Source organism: Bos indicus, chromosome 23, assembly GCF_029378745.1.
Source record: "Bos indicus isolate NIAB-ARS_2022 breed Sahiwal x Tharparkar chromosome 23, NIAB-ARS_B.indTharparkar_mat_pri_1.0, whole genome shotgun sequence".
Lineage (NCBI taxonomy): Eukaryota > Metazoa > Chordata > Mammalia > Artiodactyla > Bovidae > Bos > Bos indicus.
In genome coordinates, this window is record NC_091782.1 from 28,016,338 (window position 1) to 28,040,633 (window position 24,296).

General features: G+C 40.0%; 1 long non-coding RNA gene across 1 annotated transcript; it reads left to right on the plus strand.

Moving 5' to 3' along the window:
- Window positions 1–16,023: 16,023 nt before the first annotated feature.
- LOC139178884 (uncharacterized) lies at window positions 16,024–23,072 on the plus strand. The gene is made up of 3 exons (XR_011563311.1): window positions 16,024–16,196; window positions 21,949–21,969; window positions 23,003–23,072. It is a non-coding gene; the product is annotated as an uncharacterized lncRNA (long non-coding RNA).
- The last annotated feature ends 1,224 nt before the right edge of the window (window positions 23,073–24,296 follow it).

The following is a 24,296-nucleotide window of genomic DNA, read 5'->3' on the forward strand; positions in this document are numbered from 1 at the left end:
GTATATTATATTATAATAGGTTTATTATAAGTTAAATAGGTTTATATTATATTATTATATATTATATTATAATGTTTATTATAAGTTAAATATTGCTATATTGTTATATCTGTTACAAGTGTGTCAACAAGAAAAGTACCTCTAGAAAAAAAAAAATCCTAAAAAATGTAAATGAGACATGAGCTTTTAGATAAACTATTCAAAATAATTATACTTTAAAAATGTCTGTCTAAAATAGTCTCTCCAGATTTTGGTAACATGAATTACTAACATTGTGCTAAACTAAGTGATGAAAGTTTATTGAATACCTAGGTCATTTCCAAATAAAGTAAGATTCTGAAAATTCACTACTTAACACTAACTTCCTCTTACACAGAAACTAAAGAGATTTTTGAGTATTAATGAACAGCGTTTGGTGCCATCCTGAGATGTTCTCTATAAGAAAGCAAATTATTTTTTAGAAATTATCATTTCTAAATTTTATGTTCACAAATCTATAGAATGCTAATATAAAGGTCAGGTTTTGGTTGCTTAAGGAAAGTAGGATGTATATTTTGTTAATAAAGAAGGTATGAGGAGTGAAACTGCATTTTATGAAGGGAAAAAGAAGTAGTTCTGACGTACAGGTGGCTGTTTCAGGATAGGAAAACAAAGGAATGGGTACAGAAAGTCATAAGGAGGTTTCATGAAAAGTGGACTCCCAGAAAAGAATTTTGCACATAATACAAGTTTTCTTGCGATGTTGAACTGCCTTTGATAATAGATTTTAAGTTCCTTTACCTCTGAAGTGATCTGTTCTATGTTTACCTTTGAAATCTTTTGTTAACTTTGGCTAAGCGAATGACTATGTTTCACAGTGACTTATATGATCCTACCTGACTGTTATAAACCCTTTTGATATTTATTGACAAAACTTCCTAAATATCTTGACTTCTAGCTAACTTTGGGATGCTTCAGAGGGCACCTGAAACATCCCAAAGAGAGTTCATTTGACATGTTTAATTACACGGGGAGTATTGTTAGAAGAGTGATGAATCTTCTCAGGTTATATCATATGGTTGATTTTACTAATATAAATATCCCAGAAATTATGTGAAATTCATGAAAATCTGATATGTCCTGGTAAAATGTTGTCAGTTATAATTCTAGTTAACATATTAAAGTGTTACAAGTCACAGCAATGACCAGGTTACTTTGTCAATTGCAATTTAATCAGATTTTAAACATGCCTTCTATGGTTTCATTCTGATGCCTTTGCAAGAATATTGCTACTTCAAGATGTATGGAAAAGACCTTTCTAAGGTTAACCAATAAACAAATTTTGTTTGTTTGTTATCTGGTAAGCTGGTACCAGGCTGGAATTTAGTCTACTCTCAAAGTTAAAAGAACAAAGTTTTCTTAGAATGAAGCTTTCAATAACAGATTTTGAATTTCTTTGCCTTTAAGTGATTTATATTTGTTGTTTAAATCTTTTGTTACTTTGGTAAAGTAAATAAGCATTATTTAAGATTATGGTACATGTAGACAAGGCTCATTCTGCTTCTACAAAAATAACCCCTCATGGTTAGACTTTTGCTATCCTGACATCCTTAAAACATGGCATGGTCTGCTCCTAAATCAGGGAATTAAAAATGGGTGAACAATAGCTGTAAATCAAAGAGTCATGGCTATGGGAAATCCAAGACGGCCGCTTGGCTTTCCTGGGCTCCCTGACAAATCTCATTCTTATTTGATGGATTAAAGCCTACCCTGGCTACATGGTTAATGCCTTCATACTGACCAAAAAATTGTGTTTCACTTACTATTAAGTTCTAATTTTGTTAATTAAGGTCTGTGTTTACAGCAACTCACTTCTGAGCTAGTTCCTTGTTGTTATTGCTAAAAGGTTTAACTAAGTTATTTAAAAGGACACTCTAAGTTTGCTTCTAAAGCTTATCTCAGTAACCAGTCTTTGGATAAAGGTCAGATGCCCCATGATGTACAACCGGGAGATTAACACCTGGCTATAATCATTTACCTAAGCCGGATGACCTGGGGTATACTGTGCTATAGCTAATGAAAGTTCTTGACTTAAATTCTTGCTTGTGACCTTACTAATAACTGCTAGCTATATTATTTTCTATGTCGCTTGTTTCAGAAGATTGTTTCTTATGTTACCAAATGTGTGACTGAGCCTATGATAAAATGCTAATATGCAGTACCATATGAGATCAATGACTGTAATAAAGTAACTCTAGATATGGGAAAAGCAACAAGAGGGAATATTTTCCAGGACCAAGAGGCTAGTAAGACAGGTATGGTCCAGAGACCTTTGCTACTTGCAAGGTCTGGTCTAGTAACAATACATTGAGTGGCCTGTCAATGGAATCTTCGTTAGACCTGGGAATGAGCCTTCCCAGCACCACGGGACACAATGGTCATGAAATGCTCCAACGCATGGTCAAATATGTGGCTCTGAAGGGGCCTTACTGACTAGAAGTTGGCACTTGCCAGTTGCCTCTACAAAGATTAAATCATTACCACTGCAGGCTGCTGACCTTCAAGACCCCTTGAAAGGAGTTCAGCTTGGAGATCAGAAATAAGGCACTCTGTGTTCTGGGAAAAAACTGGAAGAACAAGCCTTCAGAAAGTCATATGTTTTGAGATAAAGATTTTATGAGCCCAAATTCTTGCATCTTCTCATACCTAGAGAAACACTAATCTCACAAAGCAATGTCTAGTCCTGGTTCTCCTGAGGCTACCTCCTCAGCGATTTTCTACTTCTATTAATCTTTGGGCCATGTATCTTTAACTTTCTTGTTAAGTCTGTTTCTTCTAGGATACAACAAATTTCCAAGTGGTAGTACAAGAATAGTCCCTAGCCAACACCCAGACAATGCTGAAACAAGCTGACTTATACTTCTGTGAACTCTCGTCTCCCTCCATAAATCACCTGACAGAGAGCAGGCAAAGAGAACCCAGAGCCCAACGACACCCCTGTACAGCCTGAAGAAGTGAGAATGGTTATTGCCCTTTTCCTTTGAAATTGGGTTCCCAAAGGCCTGAGAAGGGAAATAGGTAGATAGTTAGACATGAGTAGGGTATCAAAAGGGGCCAAAGAATTGCCCCTAAAAATAGAGGAAGGAATAAGGTGACCCAAGGATGAAAGACCAGATGAAACCAAGGAGGGTCTTGGAATGCAAGAACGGAAAAATCAGACCCTTACCATCCTTCCCTCCCCCATGTTGTAACTATTAACAGATTTCAGGTCCTCCTGAGCCTGTCTCCCCTCCTACCCCACACAGTGAGAAGGTATTTCCCTTACTCTTCTCCCAACCAGTGTACATGCCTCATCCAATCAGCAAATGACCCCCAAGACCCCTATCCTGCTCCTTGTACCCTGGGTATAAAAGTGGACTAAGGACTCCTTTTCGACATCGGTTCTCCCTTTGGCTGGCCCACTGTTCTAATAGCATCTCCCACTCTAATAAACTTTATTCTCCTCTTATTCTGCCTCATGTCTGGAAATTCTTTTCCAACCCACGCACAGACCACGACAATAGACACTCTCCAAAATGTAGCTTTATGTACCAGGGTACCTCTGATTCTGGCTCTATAATTTTGTTGTTGCTGTTGTTGTTTAGTCTCTAAGTCATGCTTGACTTTTTGCAACCTCATGAACAGAAGCATGCCAGGCTCCTCTGTCCTCCACTATCTTCTGGAATTTGCTCAAATTCATGTCCGTGAGTTATGATGCTGTCTAACCATCTCATCCTCTGCCACTCCCTTCTCCTCCTGCCTTCAATCTTTCCCAGCATCAGTGTCTTTTCCAATGTGTCAGCTCTTTGCATAAGGTGGCCAAAGTATTGGAGCTTCAGCTTCAGCAATAGTCCTTCCAATGAATATTCAGAGTTGATTTCTTTTAGGATTGACTGGTTTGATCTTGAGAGAGTAACAGGCAGGAAGGCTAGAGGTCCCCAAGCAAAGGAAATAGACTACAAGTGTCAGACTTTTTTTCTCTCTAAAGCAGCAGGAGGAAACAAACTCAAGTGACAGGCATTTTTGTTTCCTTCTCTATACAAAATTAAAAGGAGGTTTCTTTTAAAATTCTGCGTTCTCATGACTACACCTGGTTCCATCTGAACTTAACTTTTCTTAAACCTTAAGCTAACCAATGCATTTCTCTTATGGAAATGTTTTTCTTAAGCTATGTTAATGAACTACGTATTTGCCTTAGGATCTGCCTTTTTTCAAGTCAGTTCTGCCTAAGACTCAAACCTTGAACCACTAAAGGCTGAACAAACCAGTGTGTCTTACTCATGGAAATGTTCTCTTAAGCTATGCTAATGAAACTCTGCATTTGCTTGAAAAGCTGCCTTTAAGATTCATGTCCATTGTTTCATGGCTGGGAATGACTCACCTTGTGCCCAGGCTATCTCAAAATGCATGTTGTGGGAGAAGGGCCTGATGGAACTCTCTCAGTTTTGAGGTGATTCTTTAACAGATATATAACTCTTTGCTAAAAGCTAGCAAGGGGGGCACTCTTTCTACTCCCTTCTGATGTCTATGTTAGAAGCTTCCTCTATCCCTTTATACTTTAATAAAACTTTATTACACAAAAGTTTCATGAGATAAAGCCTCGTCTCTGACCCCGGATCGATATCCTATCCTCCAAAAGTTACAAATCGTGGTGTAGCTCCTGGTTCCTAGCTACAAACTTTCAATCTCCTTGCAGTCCAAGGGATTCTTAAGAGTCTTCAGCACCACAGTATCAAAGTATCAGTTCTTTGGTGCTCAGCCTACTTCATGGTCCAACTCTCACCTCCATAACATGACCACTGAAAAAACCACAGCTTTGATTATGTGGACCTTCATTGGCAAAGTGATGTCTCTGCTTTTTAATGCACTGTCTAGATTTGTCATAGCTTCCTTTTGTTAGGTAGGTAGAATAGGGAAAAGGAGTCCAAAATGGCGGTGGCTAAAAGACAAAGAAGGTCAAAGGAAGGTCCGAGGACCAGAGTGAAGACTTCAGGCAGAACAAACAGAACAAACAGCACTCCTGGCTAAGCCCAATTTGCATAGGGCAGGCCCAGGTGGAGGAAAAAACATATAAAAGACAGAGCCAAAGCACTTTGTCTCGGACTCTGTCGCGCGCGTGCGTGCGCTCTTTTCTCTCTCTCTTTCTCTTTCTCTCTCTCTTTCTCTCTCTCTCTCTCTCTCTCTCTCTCTCACTCTCCTGCTATCTTCTAAATAAAATAGAGCTGTAACACTGATTTGCCTAAGAGCTGTAACATGATTTGTCCAAGACCTGAGAGCTGTCATGCACTGAGGGCTTTAATGTCCGTTGCTCCAAATCTTTGTTGTGACGAGACAAAGAACCAAGGAACATACACTCGCGTGACACTTTCAAGGAGCAAGTGTCTTTAAATTTCATGACTGCAGTCACCAGCAGCAGTGATTTTGGAGCCCATCAAAATCTCTCACTGCTTCCCCTTAGCCCCAACAAATATGCCATGAAGTGAGGAAGAAAGCCCTCCTCAGGAACAGTGCAAAGAAATAGAGGAAGAGAATAGAATGGGAAAGACTAGAGATCTCTTCAAAAATTAGAGATATCAAGGGAACATTTCATGCAAAGATGAGCACAGTAAAGGACAGAAATGGTATGGACCTAACAAAAGCAGAAAGTATTAAAAAGAGTGGCATGAATACACAGAATAACTATACAAAAAAGATTTTCAGGACCCAGATAACCACAAAGGTGTGATCACTCACCTAGAACCAGACATCCCGGAATGTGAACTCAAGCGGGCCTTAGGAAGCATCACTACAAACAAAGCTAGTAGAGGTGACGGAATTCCAGTTGAGCTATTTCAAATCCTAAAAGATGATACTTTAAAGTGCTGTATTCAATATGCCAGCAAATTTGGAAAACAGCGGTGGCCACAGAACTGGAAAAGGTTAATTTTCACTCCAATCACAAAGAAAGGCAATGCCAAAGAATGTTCAAACTAATGCATGATTGCACTTATCTCACACGCTAGCAAAGTAATGCTCAAAGTCCTCCAAGCCAGGCTTCAACAGTATATGAACCATGAATACCCAGATGTTCAAATTGGATTTAGAAAGGCAGAGGAACCAGAGATCAAATTGCCAACATCTGTAGGATCATCAAAAAAGCAAGAGAGTTTGAGAAAAACATCTACTTCTGCTTTATTGACTACACCAAACCCTTGACTGTGTGGATCACAATAAACTGTGGGAAATTCTGAAACAGATGGGAATACCAGACCACCTGACTTGCCTCTTGAGAAATCTGTATACAGGTCAGGAAGCAACAGTTAGGACTGGACATAGAACAACAAGCTGGTTCCACACTGAGAAACAAGTATGTCAAGGCTGTATATTGTTACCCAGCTTATTTAATTTCTATGCAGAGTACATCATGGGAAATGCCAGGCTGCATGAAGCACAAGCTGGAATCAAGACTGCCAGGAGAAATATCAATAACCTACATACGCAGATGACACCACCCTTGTGGCAGAAAGCGAAGAACTAAAGAGCCTCTTGATGAAAGTGAAAGAGGAGAGTGAAAAAGTTGGCTTAAAATTCAACATTCAGAAAACTAAGATCCTAGCATTCAGTCCCATCACTTCATGGCAAATAGATGGGAAAACAATGGAAACAGTGACAGACTTTATTTTGGGGGGCTCCAAAATCACTGCAGATGGTGACTGCAGCCATGAAATTAAAAGATGCTTGCTCCTTGGAAGAAAAGCTATGCCTCTGCATATTAAAAAGCAGAGAGATTATTGCCAACAAAGATCTGTCTAGTCAAGGCTATGGTTTTTCCAGTAGTCATGTGTGGATGTGAGAGTTAGACTATAAAGAAAGCTGAGCACTGAAGAACTGATGTTTTGAACTGTGGTGTTGGAGAAGACTCTTGAGAGTCCCTTGGACTGCAAGGAGATCCAATCAGTCATTCCTAAAGGTAATCAGTCCTTATATTCATTGGAAGGACTGATGCTGAAGCTGAAACTCCAATACTTTGGCCATCTGATGTGAAGAACTGACCACTGGAAAAGACCCTGATTCTGGGAAAGACTGAAACAGGAGGAAAAGGGAATGACAGATGATGAGATGGTTGGATGGCATCACTGACGCAATGGACATGAGTTTGAGTAGACTTCAGGAGTTGGTGATGGACAGGGAAGCCTGGTGTGCTGCAGTCCATGGGGTCACAAAGAGTTGGACATGACTTAGAAACTGAACTGAACTGAACATATTTTCTGCATAGCAATTCCCTCAACTGATCCCTAAGTCCCAACAAATTTTTAATTTATTTATTTATTTTTGGCTATGCTGGGTCTTCATTGGTGTGTGGGCTTTTCTCTACTTATGGTGAGCGGGGACAACCCTCTAGTTGCAGAGTGCAGGATTCCCTTGTTGAGGAGCATGGGCTCTAGGGAGCACAGGTTTCAGTAGTTGCAGGCCCTGAGCTCTAGAGCACAGGTTCAATAGTTCTGGCACATGGGCTTATTTGCTCTGTGGCATGCCGGATTCTCTAGGATCAGGGAGCAAACCTGTGCCTCCTGCTTTGGAAGGTGAATTCCTGATCACTGAGCCACCAGGGAAGCCCAAGTCAGCTCTGAAAAATAGATTGATTAAATGAAATAACTGCCCGTGGAGAAGTTGTATATCTGAGACTTTTGATATCCTCTTCCACATATTTCTTCAAGCCATATCAGCTATGGGCTGGTTTCAGGACCTAATGAAGCTCAGGTTCTTGATGGCTGAATGCAGAAAGAATTCAGTGAGAGATAAAGTGTGTCTCTTTTAGAAGTAGAAGTGGATTTATTTAGAAACATACGCCACAGACAGAGTGCAGACTGTCACAGAGGGCAAGTGTGGCCAGTGCCAATCACTTTTGAAACTTTTTCCTAATAGTTCACCTGAGCTTTGGACACTGGCCAAATCCACACCTTCCACTGCATCTTAGACTTGGGAATAGACTGCCTGTGTCACCTAGATCTGAACCTACACTTACAAGTTACTAGACCCTCAGAAGCCCAGGTGTTCCTTTTCTTTTCGAAAGTGAAAGTGTTAGTCACTCAGTCCTATCTGACTCTTTGTGACCCCGTGAACTGTGGCCAGCCAGGCTCCTCTGTCCATGGAATTCTCCAGGCAAGAATACTGGCATGGGTATCCAATCTTTTCTCCAGGGAATCGTCCCCATCCAGGGATCAAACTCACATTTCCCGCATTGCAGGCAGATTCTTTACTATCTGAGCCACCAGAAAAGTCCCAGGAATACTGGAATGGGTAGTTATTCCTTTCTCCAGGAGATCTTTCTCTTTAGCTTTATAGCAATCTGCACACTCTGGGTTCTGAAAGTTTTACTCTGCTACCGGGGTCCTGTCCCAGTTGGATCCAGGGATTCCCTCAGGAGGACGGCATTGGTGAAAGAATAGCAAAAAGGGAGAGAAAGAGGCTTGATCTAACTGGTTTACATGGAAAGCCAATAAAATTCGTGACACCAAACTTGCTCTGACCACGGAGGCCACAGGCACCCTCTCGAATAGCTGAAGGTGCCCCCACCTTAGGCACCTTCTCAAGTAGGTCTTAGAAGCCTGGGCAGGTAAGTGGTCTCAGAGGGCCCCCCACTCTCCAAATTAGTCATCCTGAAGGAAGAACAGAGAAGAAAAGGAGAGAAAGGGAAGCAAGAACGACTCGGGGAGACCAAGCCTGATGAGCAAGGCCCTTAGCTTTATTTTCAAAAGGAGTTTTTATACCTTAAGTTGTACATAGAGGATAATAGGGGTTGCAGAGTCATGCAAAGTCAGCAGTCCTTGACCCTTATCGAGACCAGGCTTTCTTTTCTGTATACAAATGCTTTAGGTCATTTACATCATCTTCTGGCCAGGAGGTCTATTAACATTTTATGACTCTTTGTTTTGATAAAGGTTAGTTAACCAGAAAACTTATTTTCTCTAAAAGTAATTTTTCTAAAGTTTGGTGCCACGCTCCAAAAGCACTAAAGTTACATTCCTATAGGGCAAAGGTGCAGTGGGCTGTAGCAAGGAAAGAATTTACTACCTCAAGGGTCTAAAGTTGTTAACACCAAGGCCACTAGTTATTTTTTCTATATACCAACTATATTAATTAATATACTCCCAGGGACACAGTGGGTAAGGGATATGGAAACTTGGCAGCAAGCATTAGCTCAACAATGAAATCTTCTACTAGTTCTATCCTAATAATTTTAACTCCCCAAGAAGCCCTGCATTGTTAGAATATCTTAAGCTTTCCGTGCCTCTTGTGGTTGGGAGGCTGTGAACAGTCACATGCATAGCTGTAAGAGTCCGAAAACCTGTCAGGCAAGTTAGAAAACTATCTAAGGGATTTGAATTGGAACACACCTATTGTACCCTGGAGAATTATTAACTAGAGCTCTAAGTTGATTTTCTTACAGAGAAAGGTGGTCAGGGATAGCCCCCCATAAATGTCAGAGGAGTTGGTAAAAGTCATGAAATAGTAAAACAGAATGATTCTGGTTTTTGGGGTAGATGCTCAAGCAGATCCAGGGGGCCCCTCGAGTCCTGACTCGCCTTGCCCATCAGGGCTCTCCCGCATGACCTTGTCATGGGTGGGAACTCCCGTACTGGCTCCCGCACTCTGCAAATTCTAATACTTATTGACCTTGAACACTTACTTTCTGAATGTTCGTTACCATTATATACTATACTAATGAAAACATTTATCATATTTTACAAGGTCCCTGGTCCACAGAATTATGAGAACTTTTCTAAAATCACACACACACACACACACACACACACACACACACACACACACTTGTTGTGGACTCAAGAAAGCCCCAGTGGCCCACCAACACCACCTTCTTATTTAAGTTTCATAAATCTGCCCTTTCTAATTCCAGCACTAGAGTTTGGGTGGCAGCTGAACAAGCTAGACAGGAAGGCTAGAGAAACTAGACACACTGAGGGAGGTGGTGAACATGAGGCAAATATTAGACTCAGTTCCAGCAGCAAGAAGATGAAGGAGTCCATCAAGGCAGAAAGGTCTCAAATAATAGGAGGGATAGCTACACAAGTAGCCAACATCAAGGAGGGCCCTTCATGAGGACACAGCAGAAAAATCTACAGGGAGTCTGATGGACATGCCCAGGAAGCAGAAACCAAAACAGGTAGATAGTTGGTATAGAAAGGACAGAATATAGTCCTTGGCAAACAGATCCAGTTGTAGATGGTAGAAAATATCTTCAAGGCAGAAGAACATTACCACCAAATCATGGTTAGAGTAGTCAATTGTTGTTGTTTAATCACTAAGTTGTGTCTGAATCTTTTGCTACCCCATGGACTGTAGCCCTCGAGGCTCCTCTGTCCACACATTTTGCAGGCAAGAATATTGAAGTGGGTGGCCATTGCCTTCTCCAGGAGATCTTCCTGACCTAGGGATTGAATCCACATCTCCTGCTTGGCAGGCAAACTTTTACCACTGAGTCAACAAGGAAGCCAAAGTACTCAGTTAAGCTACAGTTATAAATTGACTAAAGTAATCTACACAAGGTTAGATCCCATGGAGAGTGACTGCTTCTGGAGGCCAAGACTCTCAAAAACTGGGAGAAATATGATGAGAGCAGAGGGGACAGCAGGCTCTGGGAAAGGGAGCATCTCTGAGTGTTTAGGACAATGAACAAGTATGAGAAAATGGAATTGTCTGTACAGGTAAATCATAAAAATGGTTCCAGTTGCATTTTTGCCTCTTACTTAGTTATGCTTTTGCTTTGTCACCATTTGGCTTTTTCAAGTGGGGAGCTCAAACACTGCCAAGTCCCATGAAGTTCGTATCTATTTATAACAACCCCCGGGCTGAGCCCAAAGTCATTCCCCTATAAATGCAGTACCAACAACCCTCACAGCCATCATTATATCTTGGTATAGAAATAATCTTCCAAGATTCTGTCAACTCCCTCCAGATATTTGCTCTTGCTTCCTCAAAAGCTCTTTGACCTGTATCATATTCAATTGTTAAAATCTTTTCAAATCTTTTCTCTAATTGCTCTTTTGCACCAATTAGGTCAGGATTTTGCCTCTGAAATGTCCCAATATGTTTTTAAACCTGGAAGATCTTCTTGGTTTTTAAAAAAAGAAACATGTAAAGTTTCTTATCAAGTTATTTTCTCAGCAATAAAACTATATCTCCCCCCTCCCTTGTGGACAAAGGTCAACCAGATACATCCCAGATATCTTTGCTAACTCATCAGTTGTAGCTGCGTTATTATTGCAATCATTCTTATGTAAGCAATAAAACTTTATAAGACTTGATTTCTCATTATCTAAAGTAAAACGTTTAAAGATCAACAATATACTGAAATGGAAGAAAAAAGAGAAGGACAGAGAGACAGGCACTTATTACACTCAGTAGAGAGTTCATAAAGAGGAAACAGAGATGAGAAAATCAGCAAACCTTGGGGGACAATTTGAAGATTATTCTATATGACTTACTTTGAAAATAAAATAGAATGGTATATACAGTGAAATAAGGAAATATGAAATTCATTCATTCAATTGCTCATTTGTTGTAAATGTATTTACTAGGTTTTAACCCAGTCACATTGTGCAGGTCAGTATAAAGTAACAAAATTTTTAAAAGCTCGCAATCAAGGAAATTTTCTCCTGAGCATTAGGAGAGACAAATTATAGTCCCTTGATTTGATATGTGATGGAATTCTACTATTGGAAATAAATTTTCATGAGCTACTATGTAACTGGAGAAAGAATATATATATTTCAGCAGAAATGCCAAAAACTAAAATAGGAAAATTACACAGGACGTTTATACGTAAGCACAAGACATAGTCTTAAATCAGGGAAGCATAAGCAGTTGCCTTTACCAAGGGAAACCAGGATTTAAAGCAAAAAATCTCAGAAATGTCTTTATCATTTTTTCCTTTTTGGAGCCCTCCATAAAGTTAAGTGGTAGAGAAACCAACCCCCATTCCTCTATAGCAGTAAGCAAACTCTCCCACCTGACCACCTTAGAATAATAGTGGGTTTGTGAGCATGCTAAGTCACTTCAGTTGTGTCCAACTCGGTGCAACCCTATGGACTGCAACCTGCCACACTTCTCTGTCCATGAGATACTCTCAGCAAGAATACTGGAGTGGGTTGCCATGCCCTCCTCCAGGGGATCTTCCCCACCCAGGGATCGAACCCATAGCTCTAATGTCTACCTACATTGGCACATGGGTTCTTTACTACTAGCACCACCTGGGAAGTCCAAGAGTGGGTTTACTTCATGTAAATTCCTGATATTTTTAATGGAATTTTTATGGTAGGACTTGCCTGTTACTTTTTGCCTTAGATCTTTCCTATTTAACTCTTTTGTTTGTCAGTAACCACAGAATTAACAATTTGTCCAGTAAAAAAGAAAGTTATTAGTGATTACTAGGTAGACTCAGAGAGATGAGTTATCCACAGGTGCTACAGAGTTGCAGGCCATACAGGTGCTACACAGTTGCAGGCCAAGTCCCTGAAATTCTCCAAAGCAGGGGAGAGGTTTAAAGAGGCATTTGCCTTTCTGATGTCCCTTGTGCATTTAAGACCACTGAAATCTGTTCTTAATCTTGTCCATTAATCTAAAAGAACATCCTCCAAATAGCATCATTCAGCATTTCTCATCTACAAAGGTTTCTGTGTGTATATATTCTCTAGCTTAACAGCAGGATGGGATAGGTTTGAGAATTTGTTGCACTAAGTCATCCAAATTGCCATATGAGAGGCCGGACCATGTACAGCATTCTCAAGACCAGGTGTAAACACCTCCAAGGCCAAAGAAATGCATCATGTTGACATCAGCATGGGACCTGAGAACCTTTAGAATCAGTTACACTTGTCTATCAGGGATCAAATGCAAGAAACCAGGAAACATCTTGTAAATTCAGCTGATGATCCCTAGAATTTAGTTTTTGTCCTAATTGATTAGACTGAATGCAGATGTTCCAACAACACATGAAAGGTGTGTTCTTGCCTAGAGCAGTCATTAGAATTCTAATTAATTTTATGGGCTAATAATACATAATTCATGGGAATATCCTAGAGAAAATGAACTCTTGATGATTGTAAATATCTGCATCAGCTTTTTGAATGAATGGGCTAGAAATATTTATGGGGCTGGAGATGTAGAAATCAGCTATTCTCAACATCCTGGGCAGATTTTCCATAAACTGTAGGATAAATAAGGCTAAGACTGCAAGAACTTGTAGAGGTAGCATATATACGCATTCCTCCCTCTGATCTAGGTAAATACGTAAATCTGGGGCCCTGGTGTGAGAAAGTATCATTTACAGTCTCTACTATATGTTAGGAGAAAGAAATGGCAACCCACTCCAGTACTCTTGCCTGGAAAATTCCATGGATGGAGGAACCTGCTGCTGCTGCTAAGTCGCTTCAGTTGTGTCCGACTCTGTGCAACCCCATAGACAGCATCCCACCAGGCTCCCCCATCCCTGGGATTCTCCAGGCAAAAACACTGGAGTGAGTTGCCATTTCCTTCTCCAATGCATGAAAGTGAAAAAATAAAGTGAAGTCGCTCATTCGTGTCTGACTCCTAGCGACCCCATGGACTGCAGCCCACCAGGCCCTTCCGTCCATGGGATTTTCCAGGCAAGAGTACTGGAGTGGGGTGCCATTGCCTTCTCCAGATGGAGGAGCCTGGTAGGCTACATTCCATGGTGTCGCAAAGAGTTGGACACGACTGAGCGACTTCACTTTCTTTCTTTCTATAGTTCCTTTTGGAGAAGGAAATGGCAACCCACTCCAGTGTTCTTGCCTGGAGAATCCCATGGATGGAGGGGCCTGGTGGGCTGCAGTCTATGGGGTTGCAAAGAGTTGGATATGACTGAGCAATTAACACACACATACACACAATATATGCTATGATTTTTTTTTTTTTAATGTAACAGGGAAAAAAAAAAGAAAAAGAAAATCGAATGGATTAAAGTGGATGCCTTCTTTGGGGAACGGGCAAATAACATATGAGTCTTATGTCCACCACAAGGGCAAGGTGAGTTTCTATAAGTCACAGGGTTTTCAGAGGAAAATGAACGAGAAGAACTTCTGGGTCCCACTCCTGGTGACTAATCACACTTAACGAAAATATTTCATTCTCTAATTTACTCCTCTCCCAAGCATACTTTTTCAGTGAATAGGGTCTGAAGACTTCATTTATATGTCTGTGAACATCCTGAAAAATGTACAGAAACTTGGTCAGAAGAAAGATATTGAAGAGAAAGAAAGATATTGCTTGGCATAATATGTCAGTTTCATTCTATGCATGGCCCTAAAAGCTGACTTATAACAGGCAAGAAAACAAATGGATTTCTTCACTCTTGCCTAACTTTCATGTACACGATACATAAATAATGTAAAAAGGTGACTTCTGTGCTGACTTGCTTTCTCTTTCACTCATTTCCCAGTGCCTTTTCAGAATATCCAAGAGCCCCGTCATAGCATCATGAAAAGAAAACCATGTTAATTGCATTTTCTTTTTTTTTTTTTTAGGGTCACTTTTATTCTGTTTCTATAGAGTTAATTGTATTTTATTTTATTTTTTTTGTTTGTTTTTCTTTTTGAATATATGAGAATTTTTATTCTTATATATTCATATTTATAAGAATAAATATGAAAAGTTACTCAAATTCATTACATTCAAAGTACTTGGCTTTATTGCCCTGTGAGGTTTTTATTATGGTCACATGAATGCAGAAGAGCAGAGTGCAGTCTAAAGTCCCCTCCCAGCTACCTCCTTTCCTTGTGCTACACTTATATCCCTGTTGGTTGGAGTACATAGAAGAGACACAAGTGAGTGGTCTAACTAATGCTTCTAGGGCTTCAGTATTTCAGAGAAGGCTTAAAAGGAGAAAAGGAATGCCCAGTGTATGCTAAGAAACTGATATTTTCTGTCGCTGATTAAGCCAGGTAAGTGTAAAAAGAAACTTCTATCATGTAGAAGAAGGGTAGTGTTGAAGAGAGAGAGAGAGTGAGAGAGAGAGAGAGAGAGAGAGAGAGAGTGTGTGTGTGTGTGTGTGTGTGTGTGTGTGTGAAGAATCTGAGAAAGGTCAATAGAGACAGTAAAGAGTCTAAGCAAAATAAATTTAGCATCTTCAACTCTCATGATTTGTTCATCTTTGTTCTAGTTGGAAAGCCTTAAGGGCTCTTCTAGAAAAGCTGTAATCTTCTCCAACCTTAGATATTAGGCTTTTATCTTGCTGTCTCTGGTCCTGAACTTATCTAGTTCAATCCTGAGTGAAGTCGCTCAGTTGTGTCCGATTCTTTGCGACCCCATGGACTGTAGCCTATCAAGCTCCTCCATCCATGGGATTTTCCAGGCAAGAGTGCTGGAGTGGATTGCCATTTCCTTCTCCAGGGGATCTTCCCGACCCAGGAATCAAACCCAGGTCTCCCACATTGCAGGCAGACGCTTTACCGTCTGAGCCACCAGGGGGATCAGTCCTAGTTGGTTCTCGATCCTCTGCATGTTCCTTGCATTATCTCTACATCCCTTGGTTTTCTTTCATCACTGTCTAGCCAGCAGAGACATTTATTCTTTGTCAGACGAGAACACAGTGAGTCTCTTTTCACCTGCACTCCTTCACCTGAACTCAATCATTCATCCAAAACCAATGCAAGAATTCATTCAGGCAAACCTTCTTCTAAAGGTCTGAAATCTTTCCAACACCTTCCAGCTTCTCATACCTCCTTTGAGAAGGAAGATGAGAATGACAGCAGGTCTGTGGTCAGGTGGAGCTTCCCTCACTCCCATGTGCTGGTGCTGTCAGATGAAGGTACCTCACTCACAGCATAGGACCCAGGAGAGAAGCTCCTCCTCATCCCAACCCCTCCTTGATTTCCCACCTTGGGTCAACCCAGACAGCAGTCTTCCCTTGACTCCCCAGGGGATAATGGAGGTCAGCTTTCCTGAGGAAAATGGACCTCAGTTATGATTTTTGTTTGTTTACAGGGAAAAAGCGAAGAAAAACTTTGTTTTCTACGTAGAAGCCAACTAAGAAATCTCTGGGTTTCCATTCTTCATATCTTACATTATGATTAAATTATTCCGTATCATTTTAGCTGCTCTTCTAATCTGCACGCTAACTTTGTCTTATCAAGGCATCTCTCAGAAGCCTGGAGGAAGTGGTAAGTTTGAAAAATGAGTGAAGTGGTATTTATAATACTAGACTTCTGCATGGTGCCAAGAAAAGATATGAACAGTGTTTTAATGTATCTGAACAAAGTAATTTCCATGGACCATATCTGATAAACTCGCTCTATCATTTCATCATTCACTTCAGTTCAGTCGCTCAGTCGTGTCTGACTCTCTGGGACCCCATGGACTGCAGCATGCCAGGCCTCCCTGTTCATCACCAACTCCCGGACTTTACTCAAACTCATGTCCATTGAGTCAGTGATGCCATCCAACCATCTCATCCTCTGTTGTCCCCTTCTCCTCCTGCCTTCAGTCTTTCCCAGCATCATCATTCAGTGGTCACATAAAATCTGTGTTAACTCTGGGATCAACAGTGCTAAAGACATCAGATTATATTTTCCAGAATCTGCAGGGTCCACAAACTCTAATGGAGAAAGAATGATTAAATAAATAAAAGACTTAGGGAAAGGAAAGCTTTGTGAGATGTAGCAATTATTTTACTTTCAAATACATAATGAACTATCTAGTTTGATTAGTAGTCAACTGATAGAATTACTCAGGCAGAATTAAGACTAATCTGTACGAATTCTTTTTTAAATCCACAGTAATTTTTTTTCTTTCACATTTATTAAGGTGTAACAGCACTGTATAAGTTTAAGGCATATGGCATCTTTTGCCTTTCATTTATCATGAAATGATTATCATAATAATTTTAATAAACATCCTCATCTCATATAAATACATATTCATAAAATAGAAAAAAATTTCTTGTGATGAGACCTCTTAAGATTTATTCTCTGAACAATGTTCATCTATAATGTAAAGCAGTGTTAATTACCTCTGTCATGTTGTTTATTATTTAGTAGTTATTCATCTAGAGCTGAAAGTTTGGTGCTGGGAAAACTGGACAGCTGCATATAAAAGAATGAAATTAGAATATTTTCTCAAACTATATACAAAAATAAATTAAAAACAGATTAAAGACCTTAATGTAAGACCAGAAACCATAAAACTCCAGAAGAATACATAGACAGTGCACTCTTTGACATGTCTTAGCAATATTTTTTAGAACTTTCTCCTCAAGCAAGGGACACAAAAAAATAAACAAATGGAACCTAATTAAGCTTAAAAGTTTTTGTACAAAAGGAAAGACAATCTACTGAATGGAAGAAAATATTTGCAAATGATATGACCAAAATGCGTTAATATTCAAAATGAACAGTTCATATAACTCAATATAAAAAAAAATAAACCTGATTTATGAAAGGGCAGAAGAACTGAATAGATGTTTTTTCCAAAGAAATTATACAGATGACAAACAGGGCTTAGTATCCTTTTTTAAAAATTTTCCCAGGTATCTTGTTTAAAGTCTTTTCACTCATTTTTTATTTTACTTATTGGAGTCTTCTTTTTTTTTTCTTAATTAATCTTGTCTGGCTAAGTGAAAGAAAGTGAAAGTGAGAGTCACTCAGTTGCATCTGACTCTTTGTGACCCAAGGGAATTCTCCAGGCCAGAATATTGGAGTTAGCCTTTCCCTTCTCCAGGGGATCTTCCCAACCCAGGGATCCAACCCAGGTCTCCCACATTGCAGGCAGATTCTTTACCAGCTGAGCCACAAAGGAAGCCCAATAACACTGGAGTGGGAAGCCTATCCCTTCTCCAGGGGTTCTTCCACACCCAGGAATTGAACAGGGTCTCCTGCATTGCGGGCAGATTCTTTACCAACTGAGCTATTCAGTTTAGTCGCTCAGTCGTGTCCAACTCTTTGCCATCCCATGAATTGCAGCACTCCAGGCCTCCCTGTCCATCACCAACTCCCGGAGTTCACTCAGACTCACGTCCATAGAGTCAGTGATGCCATCCAGGCATCTCATCCTCTGTCGTCCCCTTCTCCTCCTGCCCCCAATCCCTCCCAGCATCAGAGTCTTTTCCAATGAGTCAACTCTTCGCATGAGGTGGCCAAAGTACTGGAGTTTCACCTTTAGCATCACTCCTTCCAAAGAAATCCCAGGGCTGATCTCCTTCACAATGGACTGGTTGGATCTCCTTGCAGTCCAAGGGACTCTCAAGAGTCTTCTCCAACACCACAGTTTAAAAGCATCAATTCTTCGGCACTCAGCCTTCTTCACAGTCCAACTCTCACACCCATACATGACCACAGGAAAAACCATACCCTTGACTAGATGGACCTTTGTTGGCAAAGTAGTGTCTCTGCTTTTGAATATGCTATCTAGGTTGGACATAACTTTCCTTCCAAGGAGTAAGTGTCTTTTAATTTCATGGCTGCAGTCACCATCTGCAGTGATTTTGGAGCCCCCCCAAAAAACTGAGCTATTAAGGTCTGGCTAAGTACTTCCAAATTTTGTCTTTTTTAAAAATCTCACTCATTGTTTTGTTAATTTTTTTCATTGTTTTTGTTTTCTGCTCTGCACCTCATTATTTCCTTCCTTTTGCTTTGAGTTTAGTTTATTCTTTTTGTACTTCGTTGATTCAGTTCAGTTCAGTTGCTCAGTTCAGTCAACTCTTTGCCATCCCATGAATTGCAGCACACAAGGCCTCCCTGTCCATCACCAACTCCAAGAGTTCACCCAGACTCACATCCATCGAGTTAGTGATGCCATCCAGCCATCTCATCCTCTGCCATCCCCTTCTCCTCCTGCCCCCAATCCCTCTCAGCATCAGAGTCTTTTCCAATGAGTCAGCTCTTCGCATGAGGTGACCGAAGTATTGGAGTTTCTGCTTCAGCATCATTCCTTCCAAAGAAAACCCAGGACTGATGTCCTTTAGAATGGACTGGTTGGATCTCATTGCAGTCCAAGGGACTCTCAAGAGTCTTTTCCAACAACACAGTTCAAAAACATCAGTTCTTCAGTGCTCAGCTTTCTTCACAGTCCAATTCTCACATCCATACATGACCACAGGAAAGACCATAGCCTTGACTAGATGGACCTTTGTTGGCAAAGTAATGTCTCTGCTTTTGAATATGCTATCTAGGTTGGTCATAACTTTCCTTCCAAGGAGTAAGCATCTTTTAATCTCATGGCGGCAGTCACCATCTGCAGTGATTTTGGAGCCAAAAAAAAAAATAAAATCTGACACTGTTTCCCCATCTATTTCCCATGAAGTGATGGGACCAGATGCCATGAGCTTTGTTTTCTGAATGTTGAGCTTTAAGCCAACTTTTTCACTCCCCACTTTCACTTTCATCAAGGGGCATTTTAGTTGCTCTTCACTTTCTGCCATAAGGGTGGTGTCATCTGCATATCTGAGGTTATTGATATTTCTCCCGGCAATCTTGATTCCAGCTTGTGCTTCTTTCAGCCCAGCGTTTCTCATGCTGTAGTCTGTATATAAGTTAAATAAGCAGGGTGACAATATACAGCCTTGACATACTCCTTTTCCTATTTGGAACCAGTCTGTTGTCCCATGTCCAGTTCTAACTGTTGCTTCCTGACCTGCATACAGATTTCTCAAAAGACAGATCAGGTGGTCTGGTATTCCCATCTCTTTCAGAATTTTCCACAATTTATTGTGATCCACACAGTCAAAGGCTTTGGCATAGTCAATAAAGCAGAAATTGATGTTTTTCTGTAACTCTCTTCCTTTTTCCATTATCCAGCGAATATTGACAATTTGATCTCTGGTTCCTCTGCCTTTTCTAAAACCAGCTTGAACATCTGGAAGTTCACGGTTCACGTATTGCTGAAGCCTGGCTTGGAGAATTTTGAGCATTACTTTACTAGCGTGTGAGATGAGTACAATTGTGCAGTAGTTTGAGCATTCTTTGACATTGCCTTTCTTACATTAAATTATTTGATTTTTTTTAATTTTAGAGATTTTTTAGTGTAGTCTTTTTTAACTATCGACTGAGAGACTAACACTTTCATTTTCTTTCCATTTTATCTGCCTGCAAGGCAGAAGATTGGGGTTCAATCCCTGGGTCGGGAAGATCCCCTAGAGAAGAGAACAGCAACCCACTCCAGTGTTCTTGCCTTGATGATCCCAAGGACAAGAAGAGCTTGACAGGCTACAATCCATCAGGTTGCAAAGAGTTGGACATGACTGAGTGACTAACATTTTCACTTTCTTTTATAACTATGAACTTCCCTCTTAATACTGCTTAGACATAGATGTAATAATCCTCAGTCAAATTCTAGCATGTCATAAAACTGTACACTATGACAAAATGGGATTTACCCCTGGGATACAAGGTTGATTCTATATACACAGATCAATCAATGTGATACAATATAACAGAATGCAATATTTAAAACAAAAAGATCACCTCAATAGGTGCAGAAAAAGCATTTGACAAAATTCCACATCCATTCAGACTTTAAAAAAAAAAGAAAAATTCCAAACAAAATAGATATAGAAGGAACTAAACACAATAACTAAACACAGGCAGGACTTTCCTGGGGGCTCAGACAGTAAAGTGTCGGTCTACAATTCGGGAGACTCGGGTTTGAGCCCTGGTTAGGAAGATCCCCTGGAGAAGGAAATGGCAATCCACTCCAGTACTATTGCCTGGAAGATCCCATGGACAGAGGAACCTGGTAGGCTACAGTCTACAGGGTCACAAAGAATCAGACATGACTGAGCCACTTAACTTTCACTTTCACTTTTCAAACACAATAAAGGCCATATGTGAAGAGCCCACAGCTAGCATTATAATTAATAGGAAAAAGCTTCTTCTTAAAGATCCTGAAAAAGGCAAGCATGCCCACTCTCTCTCTTTTATTCAACATAGTCATGAAAGTACTGGCAATAGAAATTACACATGAAAAAGGTAAAGCTCTCCAAGTCACAGTGGAAAAGTAAAATTGTTTCTATTCCCAAATTGCGTATTCTACATGTAGAAGACCATAGACTTCACCAAAAAACTTCTAGAACTCATAAATGAATTATATAAATTTTCAAGATAAAAAACCACAAAAATCAGTACCATTTCTTTACAATAACAGCAAAATATCTAAAGAAGAAATCAAGAAAACAATCCTATACATTTAACCAAGGAGATAAAATATCTATATACTGAAAACTACAAAGTATTGATGAAAAAATTTAAGAAGACACAAATAAGTGGAAAAAATATGCACATGGATTGGAAGAATTGATAGTGTAAAATGGTCATATTACCCAGAGTAATCCAAAGATTCAATGAAATGCCTATTAAAATCTCATGGCATTTTACATAGAAATAGAAAAATCAATGCTAAAATTTGTATGAAACCGGAAGACATCAAAGAGCCATAGCAATCTAGAGCAAGAATAAAATGGAAGTGTTTTATTGATTTCTTGATTTCAAATTATACTAATCCAAACAATATGCAGCTGTCATGCAAACTAACATATAGACCAATGAAACAGAATGAAAGGTCCAGAATTGAGCACATGCATATAAGGTCAACTAATTTTTAGCAATGGGGAAAGAACAGTCTTTTCAAAAGTGTTGGAAAAACTGTACATTCACATGAAAAAGCATTAAATAGAAAATAATACAATCTACCTGTAAATGGCAATGGCAAATGTGATGGATGTTTGTCCATATAAATGATGTAGTCATTCAGGATGATAATAGTATGTATGATAGAGATAAGAGGCAGAAATAAAATCTGTGAAATAATCTATGAGAAGCAAATTGAAAATTAGTCTACTCACCTTTCTAGAACACAAACACAAATTTTCTTAATTATTCTGACATCTAGATAAATGCAGAATATTTTTCTTTTGTTTTCCAGTGATCAAAACAGAGAGAGCAGGTGAGTAATATTTTTCTTTAGTGAGCCCCAATGATTATCAGATTCTTTGAGATATTGAGATGAGAGGTGTTGAGGCATTAAGATTTTCAAATGAGAAGTACTGATGTATGGACCCTGCAGTCACTGCTATTTGTAGAATCTTTTGCAAAGCATTCTAAATTTTAGATACCTATTGCAATTTCTCGGAGAAGGCAGTGGCATCCCACTCCAGTACTCTTGCCTGGAAAATCCCATGGACGGAGGACCCTGGTAGGCTGTGGTCCATGGGGTCGCCAAGAGTCCGACACGACGGAGCGACTTCACTTTCACTTATCACTTTCATACATTGGAGAAGGAAATAACAACCCACTCGAGTATTCTTGCATGGAGAATCCCAGGGATGGGGGAGCCTGGTGGGCTGCTGTCTATAGGGTAGCACAGAGTGAAGCGACTTAGCAGCAGCAGCAGCAGCATTGCAATTTCTGATACAGAATTTCCTTGAAGCACTCATTTTAATTTTTCCAAATCTTTGAGGAGCCTACTACTACTACTGCTAAGTCGCTTCAGTCGTGTCCGACTCTGTGCGACTCCATAGACGGCAGCCCACAAGGCTCCCCCTTCCCTGGGATTCTCCAGGCAAGAACACTGGAGTGGGTTGCCATTGCCTTCTCCAATGCAGGCAAGTGAAAAGTGAAAGTGAAGTCTCTGAGTCTTGTCTGACTCTTAGAAACCCCATGGACTGTGGCCCACCAGGCTCCTCCATCCATGGGATTTTCCAGGCAAGAGTACTGGAGTGGGGTGCCATAAAGAGGCTAATAAATTTCTTTTTGGTGGCTATTACTTTAGAGAAATCCTTTTTAACTGACATTCTCAAGAAATCTTTATTAACATCTCTAAATATCAAAGTTTTAATTTCTCCTTTGTCATTCTGTCATTATTGAATGTGCCCATTTACAATTTGTCAGACGACCTTGCTTTGGGAACTTGTAACACCAAACTGAATAATTTATCTGCTTCCTAATTGTATTGATTGAATTCAATCTTTCTTACACAGGTTTGTCAGGAAATTGCTCGGAAGCAAAAGAAGGTAAGTTTCATTACCCTTTTTACATCTACTTATTCACTACTGCTATTTTTTTACCTTTTCAATTTTTCCCTTGGACTTTCACCTTCCACTGCATTCTTTCATGATCCTAGGCATATTGCTAAGTCGCTTCAGTCATGTCTGACTGTTTGAGACCCCATGGACTGTAGCCCGCCAGGCTGTCTGTCCATGGGCTTCTCCAGGCAACAATACTGGAGTGGGTTGCCATCTCCTCCTCCAGGGGATCTTCCCCACCCTTGGTTCAAACTCATGTCTCCTGCATTGGCAGGCAGGTTCTTTACCATTAGAGCCACCTGGAAAAATTTATCTCTCAGATTGAAGCTTGCATGTGCTCAATCATGTCCAACTCTCTGTGACTCCATGGACTGTAGCCTGCCAGGCTCCTCTGTCCCTGGAATTTTCCAGGCAAGAATACTGGAGTGGGTTGCCATTTCCTACTCCCAGGAATCTTCCTGGCCCAGGGACCTAACTCGCATCTCCTCCATTGGTAGGTGGATTCCTTATCACTGTGTCACCTGAGAAGGCGTACAAATATATTTAAATTTGTCTCTCAGTTTGAAGCCTACACAATTTTTAAATGTACCTTTCTTCCACACATTGCCTTCTTTTTTCTTCACACCTCCTCTGATTCTGACATTCCACCTCTATCTTTCACTTGATCCTTGTGACTGCATTTGACCCACCAAGAGAATCAAAGATAACCTCCCCATCTGGATGTCTTTAGCTTAATCACATTTGCATAGTCCCTTTTGCTATGTAAGGTAACATACTCCAGAATCCAAGGATTAATTAGTATGTCAGAATTTTTAGAAGACCATTATTCTTTCTATCACAAAATATACTTCTGCTCATTCTCAACAGTATATGGAGATGTTTTATAGATTTTGTGCTTTACTCTCTGCAAATTTTAAATTCTATTTCCTTTTGCTGTTTTGATTGGGTGCCATAAAAAGTCTCTGCAAGTTTTCTTTCCTAATTTAGTCCTCTATGGCTAAATTAAATTAACCAACCATTCACTGGCCAAACATAGCTGATGTTAAAAAACATGTTTTTGTTTTTTTGAACAAAGAGACAACTCTTAAACTCCTACAGATGGGAGAAGAAAAATGAAAGTGGATTTTTGGGGGATGTAAGGGGTCAAAAAATGAATATTGAATTTAACTGTACATGTCTATATTTTGTTTTTCAGAAAAATTTTCATGGAAAGATATAACTTTAATTGTGTTTGGAATCGGAATAATTG